General features: G+C 27.6%; 1 protein-coding gene and 1 non-coding gene across 2 annotated transcripts in view; one reads left to right on the forward strand and one right to left on the reverse strand.

The window, feature by feature from the left end:
- The window catches only part of LOC129910824 (prominin-like protein), a 168,808-nt gene that overhangs the window by 76,006 nt on the left and 68,819 nt on the right, over nucleotides 1-23,983 (reverse strand). The window lies entirely within an intron of this gene.
- On the forward strand, nucleotides 18,422-18,494 carry Trnam-cau (transfer RNA methionine (anticodon CAU)). The gene has a single exon. It is a non-coding gene; the product is annotated as a tRNA-Met (tRNA).

Below are 23,983 nucleotides of genomic sequence, written 5' to 3' on the forward strand. Positions count from 1 at the left end.
ATTTTTATGTTAAGACATTAAAAAAAAAAAAAAAAACTGCCAGCCACTGGGGATCGATCCTACAACTGTTTGGTCACGGGAAATTACTATGATAAACTGCAATTTTTATTTTTAGTCGGTTTTTAAGATGAAAATTCAGTTCAGATTAAAATGAAATGAAGATTACCTTAAATTTAACAGAATTTAAGCGGATTCTACTTATTTTAAGCGAAAGGTAACCTTTTTTCTCCGTTTAGGATCAGATTTTCTTGGAAATTTCATTTTATACCAATTATTACGGTTTATTTTCATCAATGGAAAAACTTCTTTTAAAAAATTAAACTCTGTTTCGCATTCTACTATAAATTTTTCACATTTAATCTTATTAAGGGCCAATTTTTCAATAGTCAGATAAACCTTAGATAGAGCTTATTCCTAGGAATAAAAGTTTTTTTTATATTGACATTTATTCTTCTGATAGTCTAACTGATGATTGAAAAATCAGGGCTAAAACAATTAGAAATCTCTACGGTTCTGGTATGAAAGAAAAATTCTTCTTCTCTTCTTCGAAAGCATTTGTTATGGTTTGAATTTTTGCATCATTAAAAAAAACATGAGAAATTAATCTGCACCAGCACATGCTGTGTGAAGTTAATTTCCCACGCGAATTACTTACACGCAGCGAGAGAAAAAAAAATATAATAGGAAAAGAGTCTTTGGTACTCCCAGAGCAAATAAGAAAATTGAAAACATTTAGAGAGAACATGGATGGTGTCTTCAACATTCAACTTGTGTAATTATTAGTAACGCGAAAAATTCTTTGCCTTTTTTTGTGTATCATTCCTGCAGATAGAATTGAAAAACCAAGTCACAATTGTTATAATTAATTATGTCTCTAAAGACAAGCATTCTCTAGCGGAATGCTTATAAAAAACATAGAATTATTTTATACGTGAGTTGTGTGTAGAGTTTGAAATGGGTGCGAAAATATTTTATTCAATTTAAATAAAATAAACATTCGACTAGATTTGTTTTTATACAGTTCAAGATGAGAATTATTAGTTCAAATACTTTTAGAAAATGTATTTGAGCTGCAAACTGAATTCCTATGGCATAATTAAACATGGGTATATCCATTGTTATGAAAGTAAACAAACATAGATATGAGATTTCTGCGACACTTAGAAAAAAAGGCTTTTAAAAAAAAACTATGATGCTAATTTAAAATCCTATCTTCCTAAAATAATAACATTTTTAATATAAATAAATGGAATATGTTTAAGGGTGAAAACCATGGAGGTGGAAATTTTGAGTTCAAGGCATTTTTATTATTTATTTTTTTCAAAAACAAAACATTAAATTAAACTTTTTTTTTCTAATTTACCGGTTAAAATAATATGAAAGCATCTTAAAATAATTATTATTTTGGTAAAAAAAAAAGTTTTCATTCCACAACTCAATTATTGAAATTCAAAAATTAAAATCAATTATTTTTAGGCATTTCATTTTTGAACATCACTTATACCTACGGTGACCATCCGTCCCGGTTTACCCCGGATTTGCCCGTATTTCTACAGCTTGTCCCGGGTTTTTATTTAAGAAACCCGGGACGTGTAAGTGTCCCGTATTTTGTAGTTTGTCATGTGATTGTCCCGTATTTGCAAATTCTCTGATTTTTTCATTCAAAATTTCAAAAACTTTGTACGAAAAACAAGATAAACATTGGTTGCAAATTAAAAGTTTTTGTAATTTTTTTGTATAAAAGCGTCAAGTCTAGTTTGCTGCCGAAGCAAAACGAAAATTTTTCTGAGTCTCTGAAAGTCAAAAAAAACTCTTTTGGAGCAAGAAAAATTACCTGCACCGTTAAGTATGAGTGACAAACGGTTGAACCGGTCATTCCGGGAACGATTGTTTAAGGATTATTTAGATTAAAATTGTATTTTTTGGTTGTATTATAATCTCAAAAATATTTCGTTTTACATTGCATTGCGAATTAAGAAACACACAGAAAGAAACACAATACAGAAATAAGAAAAACATCTTTAGTCAAAACGACATTTCGGGAACGCTTTACAATTCTGAGTAAAAAATATCATAATTCTGCCTATTTTCATTATTTTAAATCAGAATCAAATCCAAGTATGACTGGAATATAAATTCTTAGCCAAAAAATAATCAAAAAATTAAAAATAAAATCACTTATAGCCGATAAATGATAGCTATACCGAATATTTCAGCATGAAATTTTTATCATAAAACAAAGTTGATTTTTTTTGGATTTTTAATTAAAATGTCTTAAATTCGAAATGGCCTTCATTTCATATTGAAAAGTTTTTTTTTTAAGAAATTCGAATAAAATGAAAGGATTTTCTAATAATTTTAAGGACAGTTGATATTACAAGATTTATACATAGTTAAAGAAATGGGAAATCATTTTAAATTAATGTGAAAATCTGTTAGAAATAGAAATATGTGTTTGCTAATTATTCTTTTGTACTTAAAGTGTTCTTTAAATAAAAATTTTCTAAAAATTCAAATGATTTTTCAATTTATATGAACATTAATTTTTTCAGAAAACAGAAAAATGTCGGCAAAATTTTCCTTGCCAAAAGTAAAAATGAAGAAATTTTGTGTAGAAACACCTTTGTGCTTTGTATCCAATTTTGACGTTTTGACGATTCAAGGTAGTTAAGTATTTATACCAGAAGCATTGAAACCCCTGCATCTAGCTTCAAATACTACCAAATAGTTTAAATAAAATTCTAGAAATTTGTTCAGCATAAAATTGAAACAAAAGACGTTCTCTGACAACTGGACTTAAAAGATGCTGCAGGTGTTCAATTTGCTGACTGACATTGAACTAATAAAATAAATCTTCTCCAAACATAAAGTTCTCGTTTCGATTTGCATTCTGATGTGCTTCAAATTTTCAACCAAGACACTCCTATTTCTATAAATGTCAATGTCAATAACCTCAAATTACAATTATTGTCTTATGCACTTCAAACATAGTCAAGTCATACGAAAAAAAAAACTTAATCATATACAATTTCATTTATTGTAGAGGTGCAATTATCAAATTTGTAATTCAAATCACACATCCATCAATTCAACCTGCTCCGGCCGGCTAAAACAGTGCGGCTGTTGATCAGTGCAGGCGGGGAACAAGGTTTTGGTTTCAGAATAAATTTGATACACCCCGTCTAGAAACTATAAGCAACACACAATAAATTGAATGCATCCGGAGAGGTTACAATTGGAATTTTAAACATAATCCATTCGTCTGGTCGTCGATTGTAATAAGCATTTTCGTTGCCATTGTTGTTGTTGTATAGGTTTCATTTTTGTTCGATGGTTCAATCCTAAAAGGCTTATATTGTGCCCCCCCGGGACGTTTCTATTTGGCATTTCGAAAAAAAAAAATGAAACAATCTAAAATTTCACGATGACAGTTGAAAACTTGATAAGTAAATTCTTATCGTTTGGATAGTCTTCCGCATTTCCTACGTTTTGTTTGAAGAGCAATCAACTTTGTTGGTCTTTTTCGGTTAACTTCTGAAGAAAGAAAAAAAAAATCACTTTGTGTTGTTTTTGACGTTTTCATTGGCACCATGGCAGCTCTGTAAAAATGTAAATACAAAACCCATTGTTCGGATGATTGCCATTCAATTAGCTGTCAAATTGTATAAGGCCCAACATCTGACATTTAATTGACACATTATTTTCTCGCTTCACATTCACTTAGTAGAGTTTGTACTCTTGCTATTGCTAGGGTAGACGACGGTACAGATATTACGCTTGGTTGGTAGACCACATCCAGTTTAGTTATGTCGTCGTCATCACCGAAAACCCCCAAGATTCATTGGCAATGGAAGTCAATGACAAACAAACACTCTTTGTTCCTCCTGGATCTCGATTTGGTTATGTTATGAGTCAACTATATCTGATTACGGACATGAACAGAGGAACACACGCTCGCACGCACGCACGCATTTTCAGATAGAGAGCAATTTTTTTTTTACTTCAATTTGATACTGACTAGCAAACAGTGGATAAAACAATGGAGCACTGTTTGCGTGTGATATTCGATTGTTAGTAGGTGACGTGACTTTGAAACAATGATATTAATTTATTCCAGATGAAAAGTGATTTTCTATTTAAAATTGTATCAGATAGAAACAATGTTTTTATAGATGAATTACAAATTCACTGAGATTAATGGAAAATTAATTCTAAATTTAACTAATAAATTATTATTTTGGGTGAGAGAATGTACATACAAACTATTTCAGACTTGTTAAGAGAATGCTCCATAAGCTCTATGACTACAATTCAACATTTTCAAAACGAACGACAATTTTTGGAAAAAGGGGTTCCTACCAATTTCTGGAAAAAGTAGACCAATTATAAATAAAAAGTCATGTGTGCAATTCACACGTGGTAGAAGTGAAACCTTAAAAAAAAATTTATTGCAAAAAAAAAAAAGAAAAAATCTACCTATTTTTTATTTTAGCTCCTTTAAATACAACATGTTTTTTATATGACAACCTATGTTAATTTTATATCATCTGGAAACTTATTGTTTCAGCTCAAAATATTTATATCGTCCATGTCTATACAACATCAACAAAAAGAGCTTATTTTTTTCAAACCAAATCACTTTTCATCAAAAAAGCAAAAAAAAAAATCAATCTTTTTTCTCTTGTAACACCATTAAATATACTTTTTTAAATGACAACCTATAGTAAATTTTATATCATCTGAAAGGTTATTTCACCTTTTATATGACGTATGAATCATATTTCTACCATGCGTAGAAAAAAAATAAAAATTTTTTAAAGCCAACCGTACAATTACCGTACTTCCTACACCGGTCATCGTCAACAGATCTCCACAGGTGTTTTCAGGTATTTTTCAAGTTTTTCAATTTAAGATTGTGTAACTTGTAGAGCTCGTACAGTTAATTGTGATATATCAAATAAAAGGTTATGTTATCAGCATGCGTATTAAAGTTAAATCAAATTTGTATGTGCACTAGATCAAAAGATATAACGTGTTTAGAAAAAGAACATCTTTTTACCGTTATCTCAGAATTTTGAATATGAAATTATTAGAAATTTCATTTATCTATCTATGAAAACAAAAAAGTTATAACAAGTTGAATGTTCGTGTCGCGTTTTCGTTTCATCTTGTTTCAAATCACTACGATACTAAAGAAGTTTTCACTTCAAAAATGTTGAGAAAATTTAAAGAAAAAATTGTTTTCTTTTAATACAAAAATAGATTGACTTTGATCAAATTTTGGAAATTGTACGTTTTTATTTTTCAAAAAGGCTTTAATGTGTAAAAAAAAATTGATATCTTTCCCTATTTATTTTTTCTTCCGAAAAAAAAAGCCTGATTTTCAAGCAAAAAAGTAAGTGAAAAAATGTTTGAAATCGCCATACAGCAAAAACGGAAACAATCAAATTTTTTAAAAAGAAGACTAAGGTCCATTTTCTTCACTCGGAGTTGATTTTCTTCACTCGGAGTTGAACAAAACTTGAGAATTTTTATATTAAAAATTCTCAAGTTATGTTCAACTTTGAGTGAAGAAAATGGACCTAAAACTAAAAAAACTAAAATTTATTTTACTAAGAATTTTCTCACATAATCTCAAAATTTTATGTGAAAATTTCAAATATAACCGAGTTTTTGATTTTTTATTTTTATCTTTTTTTCCAAATTTGATGAAAACTTACCTTATTACGTCAAAAATATACTGTAATTTATTTGATTTAAAATATTTTTTTTCGCCTTATTTTGATTAAATATCAAAAAACACCCTAATTTTCAACCGAAAATTCACGTGTCAAAATATCAGCGTTTTTTCGAAAAGTCGATGGGCATTTTGTTCATTGAAATCTCTACTTTCTAATAGTGTGAAAAAAATTACATTAGAATACTGTGGTAAATGTTCTCGGAAAATGCAAAAAATGAAAAAAACTTGAATTCGAAATTTTTTTTCAATCATTATGTTGAATTTTGGCCTATTTATTAAAATTTACACTTCAATTACTCAAAAACCGTAAAATTTATCAATGTAGGTAACATGATATTTAGTCAAAATAAGGTAAAAATATAAATATTTTAAATCATAAATAATAAATTACAGTAGGTATATTTGGGACGTAATAAGGTAAGTTTTCAACAAATTTCGTGGAAAAAAAATTTTTTTTTGCAAAAGATTAAATTAAAAAAAAAACTCGGTTATTTGAATTTTTCACATACATTTTGAGGTTGTGTGAAAAAAATTGTATCTTTTATTACCGACAACTTTGCAATACAACATGTTTCCATAGGATTGTAGTTTTGCCAGTAATCGAGATATACCATTTTTTTACCATTAAAAACTCAACCCACCCATTTCCCGAACTCGGCTCGCCTAAATTTATTTTTCATTCATTTCAATCATATTTACCTCTTTTTCCTATTGGTTTCATCCTACTGTTAATTTCTTTTACTATTTAATGTTTTTGAAGGTTTCGGCCCTGGTCTAAAAGTAAAAGTTAATTTTGTTTAAATAACGAGTGTTGAAACATCCAAAGGCCCGAAATATTATAGTTCACTATGGTAGATTTTGAAAATCGTAAATAGATGTACCCGCAAGAACACACAACCTCGATTCTCAAAGACAAAGGATGAAAAATAAACAAATTTCTCAAAACATACTCGTAAATATAAGTTTATGAAGGACATTGTTATACTATCGGATTTATGTCATAATACAATGCCATCAAATATCTTCACATTATGCATTATTTGAACTTTTTTTTTCCTTGGGCGTTTCTACATACTTACATGTTTCATTGTTTACAAAACCTTTTTTTTTTGCCATTAACTTTTATTGCTGACCTTTTTTCTTTTAAGCTTCAAATAAGTTTTTCTAACACATTTTTGTCCGACCATCAAGACAGATGAAATTGCAGAGTGCAAAAATCAAAGCAATAAAAATGGGATCACTAAAGTGCGAATACACAAAAGGATTTATAGTTTGGGATTTAATGTTGCAAACAAATAAATAATAAGGTAAACTTCGAAGTTTATTCAAAACACTTCCTGACGACAAGTTTAGAGTTGAAAATATTAGTTTTCAATGTCTTGAAAAAAAGAAAGATATAAGGAAACTCAAAATTATTGATTCACAAAGTGTCAAACACACAAAGTTAAAAGAAAAAATAGATTTTAAATTGAATAACTATCCCTCTGTAGGCACACCTCTTTTTTATGACGTAGTAGGCACACGGGTGCGAATTTGGTTTATACTTTTTTATGTCGCTAGAACTTTTTTCGGTCTCAAAATTTTAATGACAATCATATATGAAATTGATGTAGAATTTTCCGAGGAATTCGAATATTGTATTCACAATTCCAAAAAAATATATTTTCACCCTTATAAAGAGCCTTTTTTATGACCAGTTTTTTGAAATATCGTAATTTTTTTAATTTTTGTCCTGCCAAATTCGCACTCGTGTGCCGACAGAGGCTTATACTGAATTAAATAAAATTCACAAAGAAATAAAATATGGGTACAATAAAAAGTAGTTATTTTTTATATCGCGAGTAATAGCCAAGCCAAGTGTAAGCCTTTTGTAGTCAAAAATAATTGTTTGTAAATTTACATTGCTAACTTCCAGACTATAACGTATTTTTTTTTTTTTTTTCTAAATTGTTTTAACGCATTGTTTTGTGTGTGGGAATCTTTAGAAATGATGCGAAATAGAAAAAAAAATACAAATACAAAATGTATTATGGAACTGTTGACCTCTTATTCTCTCAAGAAAGGTTTAAGTGTTTTTATTCTCTTTGACTTTCGTTTTCATTTGCCATTTGTCCTCCTCAGGCCTCAGTGAGGTTGAAGTTTTATTTGTTTTTTGAACTCATTTTATTTTTATTTATTTTTTTTTATAGAAGACTTATATGACCTTTATTTTATAGGTTTCTATTTTAAGTAAAAAAAAAACGTTTATACACACAAAAAGAGTGTAAGTATATACTTGTGAAATGATTTAAGAGGTTTATGACTGAAAATATGTGTAAACGATGATGATGATGTGTACTTGATTTGGTTTCACTTTTTTTTTTCATTCTTATTGTTGTTGTTTTTTTCTTTGTTATTGTTGTTAGGGTGTTTTACATTTTGCCATTTATTATTATGTCTGAACAAAATGTCGCCCTCATTTTCGTTTTCTCCATTTATATAAATCAGGTCTGTTCGGTCTTCGATAAATAACATCAATTTCCTTCATGTTAAATTGAATTTCTTAAATAAAATATAGGACATGACTTCGTTTTAGAAGTTTTTTTTTTTTTTTTGTTTTTCCTTCTTTCGTTTTAATATTTTGTTAGACGTTCTATATATAAAAGTTGAGAGACATAAAGCACACATATTTATCGATATTTTCTTTCGTTTTTCATTGGAATTCCTGTTGAGCACGTCAATTTCATGACACAGGAAATGAATGACTTAGAATTTACACGAACAAACTTTTTGAACACGAAAAAATAAAACTTATTTAATATTTAAAGGGAAGAAAGATAATACAATTTTTGTTCACTATTTTATGCAATATCATGACAGTTAAATGTTTGTGGCTATAACTCTACAGAATGAGTGAAAATAAAAATAGTTAAAATTAAATACTTAAGTAAAAACAATTTAAATGTTGCTACATTAATCTAATAAGAGTACAAAATATAAAGATGAATCGGTCCAGGGATAGATAACTTTTTTTCAACGTCGTTTATTGACATTTTTAAAATTATTCAAATCGCAGATGCAATTTTTCAAAATTTGGTTTGATTAAAATAAAAACAAGATTAACTATCTTCACAATAACCTGTTCCAATGATACTCATTCACCACACCCATAAGAAATAAATTCAAAGTTTGTTAACAGCAAAACAAAAAATGTCTTTAAAATTTATTTACCCATTAAATTAATTAATTTAACACCAAATGAATTATTTAATGCTATTTTATTTAAATGTTTGTGTTTTCTTTTTAATTAACTACTAATATCTAATTATATTTTATTCGCTATTTTGAATTTTTATTTCTCCATTTGTATTCATTTTGATTTGCATTTATCTAATGCAAACATTGTTATTTCTACAATAACAATAGGTATATCTAGTTTCAAAAATTTTTTTTAATGCAGAAAATTGGTCAGCGTTGAGTTTTGCAACAATTTTTTTTTATTTTGAAATGGAAGGCAAATGTTTAAAAAAAAAATATATAGTTTTTAATTTTTAATTTTTGTCAAATTTGGTACGTAGCGTTATTTGGCGACTCTCCAGAGGGGTTTTTGGAATTTGAAAAAAAATTAACGGTAGGTACCTGTCATGATATCGATTTTAGTAAAGTTGAATTTGTTCAAAAATGGCTCCAACGATTTTATTAAAAAAATTCAAATGTAAGTTTCAAGACAAGGTCTATCTTTTAATGATTTTTTTTTTTATTAACGGTACCTGCCATAGAACCGCTTTTTTCAAAAATCCGACTTGCTCCGAAACTACATATTTGATTTCAACGAAACTTTTTGTAAAAAAGCATTTATATTTTATATTTATATATATATTTAATTTTAAAACTTTTTTTTAAATCATTTATAAAAAATTAGTTTTTTTTTTAAACGGCTTTAACGATTTTGATTTTTTTTATTAAAAATGCATCTTAATAAAACGGGAAACCTACACTATCTCCATAAAATAAAATCTCAATCGGATAAAATCTCCAGAAAATTTTTGACCCCATGGACAAAATCTCCATGGGAAAAGGCAAAATCTCCAATAAATAATTTTTTCTCCCATTTTCTCCAAATCCCCAAAAATCTCCAATTAGCAAAAACAAAAGCGTAATAGAATGATAAAAAAAACACTGTAAGTCAAAGTAAAATCAGAACTAAACACGACAATTTTAAAATCATAAAAGTTCTTCTTTTAAAACGGAATAGAAAAAATAAATTGTGAAAACAACCGTGACTTGAACCTTCCTTGTTTGACCTACCATTCGTGTGCCTTAACAATGATTCTAATACACTGGAAGGATACAGCGAGTTGAACAACGCATAATCTTTTGATTCTAAAGCATAATCTTTTGAGGCAAGTTATCACAGCATATACAATTAAATATGAGTAAAAATAGGTCTTTCCAAAATGAAGATGCGCAAGTTGTGTATCAAGCAATCAAAACGCTCGCGCGATTGATTGCTTGATACACAACTTGCGCATCTGAAATTTTGGGATTTTCGCTCGGAGATTTTTTTTTTTTTGAGATTTTTTCCTGGAGATTTTGTCTATACCCAGGTTTGTCTTGGGGATTTTGGCTTTGGGGATTTTCTCTTTGGGATTATGGGTTTTAGTCATTCATCACCAACCCTAATAAAACAAATGAAATTGCAAACTCATTTTAAAAGGCAAATTGATTTCAGATGTTGTTTAATTATTTTGAAAAACTATTTTTATGTTTTTTTTTTTTTTTTGGTTTTACTTATCTATACTATTACATTTACTAAATTTCTATATAAAAAAAAGTAATTTAAATTCTAAAAACTTGAACCCTATGAGCAAGTTCGTGCGACCCAGTCGTGCATTTTATTTTATACAAATTCCTCTATTTTTTACATTTTTTTTTACGAAAACAACTGTGTGGAGAGTGTTAAAGTGTGCATAAAGTTGTGCATGAAGCTTTTTGTCATCCAAGTAAAAGTTTTTATGATCGAATTGTTTTAAAGCAAATAATTCCTAAATTTTGTAGCCGACAATTGAAGGCAGCTTGCACTAAAAGACAAATTTTAATCTTTGGGGAAAATTAAAAAAAAAATCTTTGAAAAATTAATGATTTCACGTGTGTTTTAAAATGACATGTTATTTAAAAACTTTGCATATTTTCACATTTTTTTTAAATTAAGTTTTTGGTTAAATAAAAAATATTAGCCTTTTGATGCAAGATCATCAATTGTAACACCAAAATTTCTTCTTTTTTTTTCAAGTAAGAAGAGTGACAGGGGGCATATATTTTCTGTGACCAATAGTCTAATTCCAAAAAAAAAAAAAACATAAAATTCGATTGAATAGTCCGATTATTTTTATTTATTAATTTCAAAGCCAACAAAAATGTTCTCTATTTTGAAATCAAATATTTTAAGCAATATTCAAACCAACCGGTATTTAAGACGGACAACGATAACAACAGCAGCAACTTGTCTATTAATTTATTCAGGGTTATCGATCTGATTTTTGCTTTCGTTTGATACCTAGGTACTATACAACCCTCTCTCATAATAACCAACTTGCCTGACTATTCTCAATTTACACTTACAGAACACTTCCTGTTAATTTATTTATTTATATTCTCTATATTTTTTCGAAATTCATTCGTCGCCCATCCCCGCTTGAGTTGGCATTAATTTATTATTCAAATCATGCCTCATATTATTATTATTATCATCTTTTATCCGGCGTTTCTATATTGCATATCGCAACATAGAAAAAAATTTATGCCATAAGCGTTGATATATTCTTCTAAACATAAATCATATAATTTGATGTGTGTTTGTGTTTGCAATAACCCGCACATTAAATCATAAAAAAAATATATTTATTTGTACAATTTAACCCCAACTTTGTGAGTTAACCCATAGCTTTGGGGGATTAATTTCTTCAGACCGGAAGATTTGGTAAAAATAATTTTATTTATCATGAGAGATGACATTATGAGTAAATACTGACATTGTTATGTTTTTTTGTGACATGGCAACCTTGACATAAATATTCATAGACTTACACAAAACGTAACTCTATTTCCTAAACTATGATGTCGCCTACAAAACTAATGATGATTTCATCTTTTTTAAGCCAACCCACTCGTCGAAAATCTCAAATTATATTTGGAAATCGTTTTATAATGCAATTTCCTCTTAAAGGCAAGGTATAATCAAACACCTGGTGCACCATATTAAGTACCTTAAACCGATTTATATTACTCACACTCCAAATCGACTCATAAAAGCAAAAGTTGCATAACTGGAAAAAGTTTGTATTTGACAAAAACGATAACAAACCGGGAAGCAATGCCCTCAAGTCCACAGACACAGATTTAATCTATGATAAGTCTGCAAAGCTTTTTTTTTCCAAAAAATAGCCATCGCAGGTCTATTGAACTTTCTTGGCAAAGTTCGAAATATCTTTTCATAAGCAACCATTTAAAAACAAATATGCACAACAAAAACAGATTATATTATTATAATATTTGGCACTGTTTAAGCCTTCGAACTTCATTGTCATCTTTTTTTTTTGTTATTTTTGTTTGTTTGAAGTTAAACATTTTGTGGTTAAATCATTTTTATAGTCATTATCATAAATTTTTCCATTGGAATCATGTATCTTTGTTAAACCTTAATTTAATAGCACCTTAATCAATCATCAACAAAAAAAAAAATACACAAACTTGACCTCTGAGTTTTATAAATAGATAATTAAAAAATAATTTTTTTTTTATCAATAATAATGCTAAACACCTTAGCTCAAATATATGTGAGCAAAAACAGTCATCTAATCAAATCACAACACAATCTGAACAAACTGCAAAAAAAAACAAGCAATGTGCATTGTTTATTTTTAATTTTTATTAATTTTTGTAGGAAGACATCAGGATTTGATTTATGATAGCTTCAAAATAAAATCTTTTAGAAAAAAAAAAATCATCACGCAAATGAATGCAAAAACAATTTTTTTTTTAGAAGAAAGCTAATTGTTTTTTTAGAAGAAAGCTAATTGTTACAAAAAAGCTTCCAAGAGGACTGTTTTTAATACAAGAAGATAGTTTCTGGATTATTTAAAAAATTCTTAAAAATATTTTTCTATGTTAAAGAGCATTTAAATTTTTAAAAATAAGAATTATGATCCTAAGTGGGCTTCAGGTCCGTCTTGGAGATTTAATATTTCGTCGACGTTTCGGGCGTCGACTTCTTCAGGACTCTAAAAAAAATATATTCTAAAAATACTAAACAAATCTAAATTAAAATCTATACTTACAATATTTTAAAATAATAAATTTTAAGATGTTTCTTAAAATTTGTGGTGGTTAATTTTCTTTTTTATATTTCATTTCAAAATTCAAAAATTGAAGCCTTGAAAAAGACGTTTCAATTAATCGAATTTCAAAATAATGAAATCTTATGTCGTTTTCGATTCTCTTCGGAAGCCTCCGGAATCATTCAGAAGCCTTCTGAAACTGTTTTATTCGCACGAAAATGACAGAAAAAACTCTTCTCAGAAGAGAAATTCTCTTCTCGATTCAAAACAGAATCCAGTCAAGAAGCACTAATACATCAATATTCAAAAGTCAAAATAATCACTCAATCAGTTTCTTTTTTTTTGTTTTCTGAAATTATTTTTTTAATTTACTTTCAAACAAATAAAAGCATTATTATATTTATTTAAAATATTTTACCACCCATCTATCCTATTAATTTGTTGAATATTACCGTTTTTGAATATTAATTTGTATTATTTCGTTTGAAGGAAAAAAAATTATTTAATGTTTGACGTTTGAAAGTTCACAATTTTATTTGCTTATTAACAAATACAGATATAAAATTTCAGAATTGAGTGACAGCGATTCAAACTGTTTTATTGGATTTCAGAATGAGTGAATCCTTGAGTGAAACCAATCGAAAACGACAATAATTTCACATTTGATAAAAAAATCAAAATTTGACTCTCAAAATCAAAAACGATCTTCAGAAATCAGGTCAAATATAAAATTTAGCCTAAAATATTTCTATGAACAAACTGCCTATATATATTCCTTAGTCCTTCGCAATCTGATCGCCTATTAACAGTATTATTAGTATTTAAAATATGCAACATTTCCAATAACATACGTTTACTATAGTGTTTTTCTGTCTGTAAAATGTCAACATTGTTAAAGTCTGGCCGATGTCCTTCATCTATACAATGTAAAGCTAATGCTGTTTTTTGTTTTAGAACAAGACCATGTTTTAGTTTCGTTTGATGTTGTTTCTTTATTCACCAATATTCCTATTCAATTGGCTCTAGAACTGGTTTTAAAAAAGTTGGAATATTATCAAAGATCATACAAGAATTCCAAAATTAAAATTCTTAGAAATCTTGCGATTCTGTGTAATCGACAACAATTATTTGGAATATGATAAAATATTTTATCAACAAAAACAAGGAGTTCCTATGGGAAGTCCTTCTTCTCCAATATTAGCAGATATCAGGAAAGTCAAATTTTGATTTTTTTTTATCAAATGTGAAATTTAGATTTCATTATTTTGAAATTCGATTAATTGAAACGTCTTTTTCAAGGCTTCGATTTTTGAATTTTGAAATATTTACAAAAATATAAAAAAAGATATACATACCAGAAAATTAACCACCACAAATTTTAAGAAACATCTTAAAATTTATTATTTTAAAATATTGTAAGTATAGATTTTAATTTAGATTTGTTTAGTATTTTTAGAATAAAATTTTTTTAGAGTCCTGAAGAAGGGTGTAATCACGCCCGAAACGTCGACGAAATATTAAATCTCTAAGACAGACCTGCAGCCCACTTAGGATCATAATTTTGATTAAAAAAAGGTCACGAAAATAGGACAAATTTTTAAAAATAAGGATAACAATGTTCATTCGATAGACATATTTTTACTCTTTGGGTCAATTTAAAAGCCATATTGCTCTAAGAAACAAGTATCAGAACACAATTTAAAAAAAAAAAATTTTAAATAAATTTTGGAAGAAACCATGAAGGAAATTTTGATAGCCTAAAATTATTTGGGCATTCATCAGGGAAAAGTGTACCAAGTTAAGTTTAGTTAAAAACTATGAATAAAATTTTATTATTTGAAAGAATTTCATTAAAAAATTTAAAAATATATAAAATTAGTTTTATTTTGACTCAAAAATTGTTTTAAATGATTTTGACCACTAAATGAAGCATGTCATTTGATTTTTTTTTTTTGAATTTTTAGAAAAATAAAATGAAAATCGTTAGAACCGTTTAAAAACAGGTTTACAAAAAAAAAAAAAAAATCATGTGTGCAATTCACACGTGGTTGAAGTGAAACCTTAAAAATCATTGTAAAAAAATCGAAAATATATAACTTTTTTTTATTTCATTTTTTTTCTTCTAACGCCATTAAATCTCTTTTTTAAAAGACAACCTATAATAAATTTTATATTATTATTATTTCACCTTTTATATGACGCTTTAATCACATTTCTACCATGCCTATAAAAAAAATAAGAATTTTTTAAAGCCAACCATGTCGAAATTTCAAACTGAGATTAGGTTACTTCCTCTACTGCTGGTTGGTCATCGGCAACAAATCTTCACAGGTGTTTTGAGGTATTTTTCAAGTTTTTCAATTTAAGATTATATAATTTGTAGAGCACGTACCGTTATGGGTGATATATTAAATGAAAGGTAATATTATCAGCATGCGTATTAAAGTAAATAAATTTGTTATGTGCTCTAGATCAAAAGATATAACGTGTTTAGAAAAAAAAACATCTTTTTACCGTTATCTCAGAATTTTGAATATGAAATTAATTGAAATTTTGCACAATCATAATTTGTTTAATTACCTATCTACTGTATAAATTTCTTTCATCTATCTATTAAAAAAAAAAGTTATGATCAATTGAGTCTTCGTGTCGCTTTTTCGTTTCATCTTGTTTCAAATCACTACCATACTAAAGAAGTTTTCACTTCAATAAGAGAACTACGAAAAAACAGTTCAACGGTAAAACATACAATACAATACATGCAATACAATACTAAAATATAAATTTTTTTGAAGCCAGATATTGTTTTTATATAAAGTAATTTAGAAGAAGAAAATATTATGCATACACCACAGTGACCCTAAAAAATTGATAAAATAAAAAAATCTTTTTTTTAAGTTATTCTGGACAGTTTATCGAAACGGAAGAAAATATTTCCACAATTTCTGTTTTTATATGTCCGTCCAGAACCTCGCACTGTGTTCAATATATATTATGGGTAGCAGGGTGGGTCAAAAAAATCGAAATTCTTTTTTTTGATTTGGTACTCCGAAAAATCGATAGCTAGACACCTCTAGAATATACACACCAAATATGAGCTCTTAATATTAATAGGAAGGTCCTCCGCTTCGCAATTTTTCATTTTTACATCAAGCTTCTACTAAAAAAAATCATTTTTTTAAATCGACTTTTTAGCAAATTTCTTTACATATTCTTGTAGGAAATTGAACGCTCTACAAAAAAGGCCTTGGACACTTTTTTCGTTTATCTAACCGTTTAATAGATATTTGAGGTCCAAAAATCGAGAAAATCTTTAAAAATAGACATAATCTTGTAGGAAATAGATTGTTCCACAAAAAAGGTCTTATTAACTTTTTTCATTAATCTAACCATTCTAAAGATATTCGAGGTCAAATTTAAAAAAAAAATATTAAAACATTTTTTACTTTTCAAAATTTTCTTATTCACTGCAAATTCATTATTTTCAAATCAACAAGATATATTCTTGTAGGGGCTTAAACGTTCTATAAAAAATTTCTTGGAATCAAATTGATTGCTTTAACCGTTTAGAAGATATTTTTGACCCACCCTAATGGGTAGTCAATTCCCTTTAATGCGCATAGAATATAAAAAAAAATATTTTCCTTTAAGAAACATTTTGAAAAAAAAACACAAATTGCCATTTTTAAAGAAAATATTAACCAACAATTAAAAACAATATTTAACCTCTTTCAAAATATGGTTTTTAAATTTTTTTCTTTTCAAACCAAAAAATGTTTTTATTACGGTTAGGTACCTACCTTTCTTTTGTATAAAAATTTTCGTTGAAAATGTCTAAATCGATCACGAGAAATTGAAAAAATTAAAATAATATAAAAAATATTGGCAATAAAATTAAAAAAAAAATTTTAGGAGCTATTTTTGCTATAAGTAAGTTTTTCATTTTGGATATATATGACACTTATCGTTAATTTTGGTCCTAAAATTAAAATTTCAATTTCGCCTCTGCTTATAACTTGCAAATTCGAAGAATATCACTTCAGTAGTTTAGGCTGCAGTTTAAGATAGATACAGGCAGATTGACAGGCAGACGAAAAATAATATTTTCAATTAAAAAAAAAATACAAAAAAAAAGTCATGTGTGCAATTCACACGTGGTAGAAGTGAAACCTTAAAAAATCATTTTTCTTGAAAATAAAAATAGAAAAAATCTTCCTATTTTTATTCTATCACCTTCAAATCCATGTTTTTGATATGACAACCCATATAAATTTCATATCATCTGAAAGCTTTTTGTCTTAGCTCAAAATATATATATCGATCAGACCTATGAGACATCTACAAAAAGAGCTAGAATTTTTTAAACTCGATGAAATTTCATAAAAAAAAGCAAAACAAAATTTATTTTTATGTTCTCATGCTATTAAATCAATTTTTTTGTTTGACAACCTATGAAAAAATTTATACCATGTGAAAGCTTATTGTTTCACCTTGTATAATGATGTATAAATCTTATTTCAAAGATGCCTACAAGAGAAGTTAGAATTTTTTAAAGTCAACCATGTCGAATTTCCAGACTGAGATTACGGTACTTCCTACACTGGTAGCTGGTCATCGCCAACAGATCTCCACAGGTGTTTTGAGGTATTTTTAAATTTTTTTCAATTTAAGATTGTGTAACTTGTAGAGCACGTAACGTTATGTGTGATATATCAAATAAAAGGTTAGGTTATCAGCATGCGTATTAAAGTTAAACCAAATTTGTATGTGCACTAGATCAAAAGATATAACGTGTGTTGGAAAAGAACATCTTTTTACCGTTATCTCCGAATTTTGAATATAAAATTAATTGAAATTTTGTACAATTATAATTTATTGAATTACCTATCTGTAGTACAAATTTCATTCATCTATCTATTAAAACAAAAAAGTTATAACAAGTTGAAGTCGTGTCGCGTTTTCGTTTCATCTTGTTTCAAATCACTACGATACTAAAGAAGTTTTCACTTCAAAAATAAGTCACCAATTGAAGCAGCTGATGCTGTAGCCGTGTTTTATTGGTAACTCAGTACTTAGCTCAGTAAAATTTTACACGGTAAACAACAACAAATGATTGCTAAGGATAAACAAGAGATAGACATTTTTTTTCTAAGCTTATACATTTTTGACTCTTCAACAATAACGGATTATAAAAAATGAAGAAAAGTAGGTAATCGTTTTTGTTGTTTACAGCATAAAATGTTTGCTCAGTAAAATACTAAGTACCAATAAAACACGTTTATTGTGTGTCTATTTTTTATTTGTGTATTTGACAATTCTAAATCAGATATTTTCAAAAATAACTCTTGACACTTCTGTCATCACAGCCTCGATGGCGCAGTAGGCAGCGCGTAAGTCTCATAATCTTAAGGTCGTGAGTTCGATCCTCACTCGGGGCATATAATTTTTTTTTCTTTTTTATTTTATTATTTTGTTGGGTTGAAAGGTAGATTTAGGTATTCTTGTTATATTGATTGAAGAAGATTATCATTCTTATTTCAATAAGATGAGAGTGATGAAGGAATTGATTTTGTTGCTTTGAGCATTATTTATTTATTTATTGAATTTTCCTCTTGAATTCTCTGAAAATACGAAACAATTTAGTAATCAAATTGAGCGCTTCAAATATAAGTAAATAATAATAAATTTATTTGTGTATTAAGGTATGGGTAGGTATAAGAGTGAGGTATAATATGACAATAAATCCCAATCAATTGATATAAAATCAAACCTAAATTGTGTTGATAGATATTCAATCTACTATATATTGTTTGTTTGTAGATACATAAATAGATTTACTAACAAGAGAGAAGGATAGTTGTTGTTGATGATATTTCCAGTGAATGCAGTGTGTCACAATTTTTATTTTCATATATAGAAAGCGAATTGTTTAACTGGATTTATTTGTATAAAGTATTGATTGCATTGCAGCATCCGGATTGAATTTTGTGAGAAATCAATTTATAATATTTTCATTTTTATGTTTTCTTTAATTTTTGATTGTTGAATTTGCAAATAATATTTGCTGCAGTACAAAGCTGATGGGAATTGGTCATTAAGAAGGGTAAATGGGGATAAAACGACATTGAAAAAAGAGGCTATTTTCTAAACGGTAAGTCGTAGACAGTTGAATTTTATTTTATTTAATAGATAAATTTGATACAAGAATAGCATAGGTATTGAAAAAAAAAATTGAAAAATTCAAAACCAAGTTATGAACAGTTTTTTTTTAAGCAAAAAATGAAAAAAGAATTTCGACAAAGTGGTTGTTATATGTAGTCCAAATTTTTGTTTCTACAATTTAGCTTATGACAATAGAAAGTTAATAAAAATAAGTAAGAAATCAAAATGGGAATTCTTTTCTTTCTAAATTTCGAAATATGATTTTTTTGAAAAACAGCTACATATTTTTCTAGCGTTTTAAGTGGTTTTTTATTTTAAAGCAAGCATCTGCAAAAAATTGAATTTTTAAATTTATATTTGACCGTATAAAGGGAACAACAATTTTTTTTTGCGCTAGATTTTTCTACCGTTTTTAATATTTTTTAATGGGAAAATGATAATTATAATGGCAAAAAGTTGATTTTTATTATTTAATTGTTTTTTTTTTTTTTTTCAGAAAACTGATTGTATGCAAAAAGTTCCAACTCTTTTTGTAGATATCGTACTGACATGACTGAGGTAAATATCTATAGCTGTAATAAAAAGCTTCTGGATGGTGTAAAATTCATAGTAGGCTGTCATGTTAAAACATTGAGACAATGTTGTCCAAAAAAATCATTTTTTTTTCATGGAAAAATACCTAACTTATTTCAATAAATTTTATTATACTTTTTATGAAACCTATTCTTTAGAAAAAATATTAGACTTTCAGATGGAAAAGGTTTTTGTAAAATTTTCAAAAAAAAAAAAAAAAAATAAAAAAAAGTCATTTTGTACGCCTTGATATGCTGAAAAAAAACTATAACATTTTTCCGCAACGCACAGAAATAGATGAAATATTAGGGATCGGGTCAAAATTCTGCTTTTTTAAAGAAAATTCTGTTTTTCAAAATTCTGCTTTTTTTCTATTCTGCTTTTCAAAATTCTACCAGCATTATACTTGAACAAAAAATTCTGCCAATTCTGTTTTTTTTTTTATAGCATATGCGCTGACTAAAGAAAAATACACCTCATTAATGTAATTCAACATTGGCACTTTCCTAAATTTTTTTGTTTAAGTGTCGCAAATATTTTTTAAAATGCATAGACTGACTTTCTTTCAAATAAAATCTATAACTTATTGGAACCGATGTTGTTTGATACAAGATATTCCTTTTCTTATTCAAATTTTTGAATATTCATCTTTATTTGACAAATTAAAAAATTTTGAATTATTTTCGGAAATGTTTTGGTATTTAAAACCTTTTCTGAATATTTTCAAATTTATTCATTTATAAAACAAAAATTAGGATACATTCAAAGAATGCAAATTATGTAGGTAAGTAATCAAATAAACAGATAACTTTTCAAGAAGATGATTTTACAGAATTTTGCAAAAAATTAAAAAAGGGTTTGGAAAATGTTAAAAAGCGCGCGCTTTTGAACATTTTCCAAACCCTTTTTTTAATTTTTTGCAGAATTTTGAAAAACAGAATTATGAAAAGCAGAATTTTGAAAAACAGAATTTTGAAAAACAGAATTTTGAAAAGCAGAATTTCGAAAGCAGAATTTTGAAAGCAGAATTTTGACAAAAGAATTTTGACCCCGGCAGAATTTTGACCCCAACCCGAAATATTAATCTTAAGCCTTAGTATTGCATTATTGAATGTTGTTATTATTTTATAAACTTTCTGTACGAAAAAGTGGTCACAAAATTAAACAAAATAAAAAAGTATTTTTTTTATTTTACATTTTTCAGAAAAAATATTTCGATTCAAAAAGTGTTTACTTTCTTTTTATTCACTGTAAATACATGAAAAAAAGTTTTATATATTACAATAAATATTAAACTTCAAGATATAGTGTTATTTGTTTAAAAATTTACGGTCACCTTAATGAATGCATAATTCAAAAAATTATTATTTTAACATGTAAATTGTTATATCCTTTTGACGTAAGCTTTTCTCGACTATTTGCATGAAAAAAAATATTTATTTATTGCAACTGAAAAATATTTGCATTGAAAATAAAATTTGTATTGCAAATAATATTTTCCACTAAATAAAAAAACTAATTGCAAATAAAAAATTTTCTGCATTGAAAAAAAAAATCAATGCAAAATGTGCTCATTAAATATTTGTCGAATTTCTTACATTGAACTTAATGTATGATCAAAAAGCCAAAATTGTAAGAAATTAGACGAATATTAAAAAAATATATATTTCATGCATACATTTTAAATTGATTTTTTATTAGTGCAAAATTTTTGAAACTTTTTTGTTTTCAATAAAAAAATTTTGAATGCAAAATATTTTTATTTGCATTAAAATTTTATTTTCAATGCAAATATTTTTCTGTTGCAATCAAAATTTTTTTATTTGCAACAAATATTTTTGTTTTTTAATTTACAAATTTAAACAAATGCATAAAAAAAAATTATTTTTTACAACCCTGACTGCACACATGCTTTTTTTTCTTAGATTCAATGATTTCCGTTACAAATTTTAACATTCTTAAACTCTTCAACTTAACAACTTCAAGCTAGACTTCAAATTGCGTTTCTTCTGTTAATATTTTTTTTATCAATTTAATTTATCATAAAAAATAGTTTCAACTGCTTCCAATTTAAAAATGGGAAACCTACGCAGCAGAAATAATTGCTCGTCAACCAATGCAACAATGCTTAAGATACAAAGTTCTTCATAACAAGCCTATGACGATGTGATGATGATGATGGTTCAAGGAACTTGCCTTGAAAGACTTCAATTAAGATTGACAAGAAAAAAAAAATGCGTGGCGGCACATTGTAACAATGATGGATCTTATCCATTATAATGTATGATGGCCTTCTCTTGTCGGTTGTTCTAGTATAGTGACTATGGACATGAATATGGAACAAAAACGATAAGAATAACAACTTCTTTGTAACAAATTGTCTTCTCCTCTTAAAATTGCGTATATAGTACAGACGAATGTGCAAACTAAAGAAGTCAAGAACCATAAAGAGGAGTAACCTCTTTGTCATCAAGAAAGATAGGTCGACCAAGTTCCCAAGTATGTAATATGGACAAGACACACTCTGGTGGTTTAAACCAGTAACAATATAAAACTGTATCTGAACCTTGTTTGCACAAATTACATTTTCTTCTTATATGAATTAATATACAAAATGTTCAACTAATTTCTTAGATAGAAATCAAAACATTTGTTGCCAACTTCAGTTGCGTTCATCTTCTTTTGTAGTGTAATCGACTCCTAATGTCATCCAATTGCACTCGAGTGTTTGTCGTCTTATTACACGACATAGTGAATGTGTGAGGACGAGTGGAGTGTTGTTTGTCTGAGCTTCTGAGCTGGCTAAAGAGTTATGTAATTTTAACGAAGAAGAAGACGTTTCTTTAAAGAACATTGTCGTCGTGTACAGTAGCGAGCAAAAAAAATGCAAACAATAAAAACATTTGCATTTTTTTGCTCGTCTTAAAACGCATATTTAGGTAGACTTTTGACCAAATAATGCTTTTGGAGTAAAATATTCCACAAATTGACTCTGTTTAATGAAAATAAAACAGTTTCAATATGCTAAATTTGGTAACTTACTTCTTGTTCAAAACTCTTTATAGTTTTTTCGTTTGCATTTTTTTTGCTCGCTACTGTATATTGTATAGAAGTCGTAAAACCTCTGCTCTAACATATAAAAGATACAAATCTGTGTGAAGTTCATTAAACCCCTTCACTTCATGGTATATCATATTTTTTTTTTTTAATGTTTCGTCTGCTTTCTTGCTTCAGCTGCTGCTGTTGGTTTGTCTTCTTCTGTCATCTAGATTCTTTTCTTTTTTTTCATTTTTTGCATTCATTTTCCATTTATAAGTGTCTACTGCAATTATTTTCACACACCGCACACACAACCCCCAATGGAATGGGCTAGATGGACGGACAGACGGAAGACATATCCATGGCAGCCGTCATACAGTGGTACAAAATTAATTAATTTGTTTTCAAAATTTTATAATTCTTTTAATGAGAGGGACAAAACTCTCCAAAATACGTTTATGTGAATTTCTCTATAACAATTACTTTTGGAGAAAAACCATATACATATGTATATTCAATTTTTTTTTGTTTCTATGAGTAATATTGTTGGAGATAATTCATTTTGGAGAGTTGTGACAAATATTCTCCAAACTCATCTTAACAAAAGTGGTTTGATGTTTGAATATTGGTTACTTATGAACATGAAAATAAACCTATTTATTTCATGGAGAGTTTTGAAAATTTTATTCTTCAAGTGTAGACTTACCAAAAAAAGCCAAAAGTAAAATTCACAACTTTCGTTCGAAAAAAAAAAACATTTAACAGAAAAATTTACAAGAAATTGTGTTGGTCAGTGCGAATAATTTTAACGATTGGAGACTTTATCAATTGTTCGTATAGGCTAGATTTTTAAACTAGAACCTACGGCGGCAGCGTGACAGTGCATAGCAATTACTGCGAGCCTATTGAATTCCAACTTGTGAAAAAACTATTTTAAATTGAATAAATCCATAACGATCACTTTTGAAGTCAAAACATAGCTATTCAAATTTTTAGTTTTAGCAATCATTTCAAAAATTTTGGAGAGTTGTTGTAAATATTTTCCAAATTCACCAGCTTAAAAGAGGTTTTTCGTATATTGGCTTTATTGAATGGAGAGTTTTAAAAATTGAACTCCGCAAGTAGAGACTCATAAACAAACCTATAGTAAATG

The sequence above is a fragment of the Episyrphus balteatus genome, chromosome 2 (genome assembly GCF_945859705.1).
Source record: "Episyrphus balteatus chromosome 2, idEpiBalt1.1, whole genome shotgun sequence".
In the NCBI taxonomy this organism is placed as follows: domain Eukaryota; kingdom Metazoa; phylum Arthropoda; class Insecta; order Diptera; family Syrphidae; genus Episyrphus; species Episyrphus balteatus.